This window comes from Balaenoptera ricei, chromosome 12 (genome assembly GCF_028023285.1).
Source record: "Balaenoptera ricei isolate mBalRic1 chromosome 12, mBalRic1.hap2, whole genome shotgun sequence".
Lineage (NCBI taxonomy): Eukaryota > Metazoa > Chordata > Mammalia > Artiodactyla > Balaenopteridae > Balaenoptera > Balaenoptera ricei.
This window is the reverse complement of record NC_082650.1, coordinates 59,545,673-59,545,888: the sequence shown is the minus strand read 5'-3', so window position 1 is coordinate 59,545,888 and position 216 is coordinate 59,545,673.

The window sequence follows — 216 nt, the reverse complement described above, 5'->3', positions numbered from 1 at the left end:
AGACGGGAACTGGCTCCCACGAAGGCTCGTGGCTGTCGGGAGGCTCTCGCGAGAGTTTCTCGTGGATTTCGGCCGGGACTCCGCGCGGCTCGGTCTTCTGCTGGAGCTCCAATTCGTCGAGAAGGGGTGGAATGGGGAAGGCCGACGCCCTGTTCGGGCTTTCGTTATTGCGTGGTTGCAGGCTTCCAAAGCAGCACCATGGCTTTGTATTAAAGT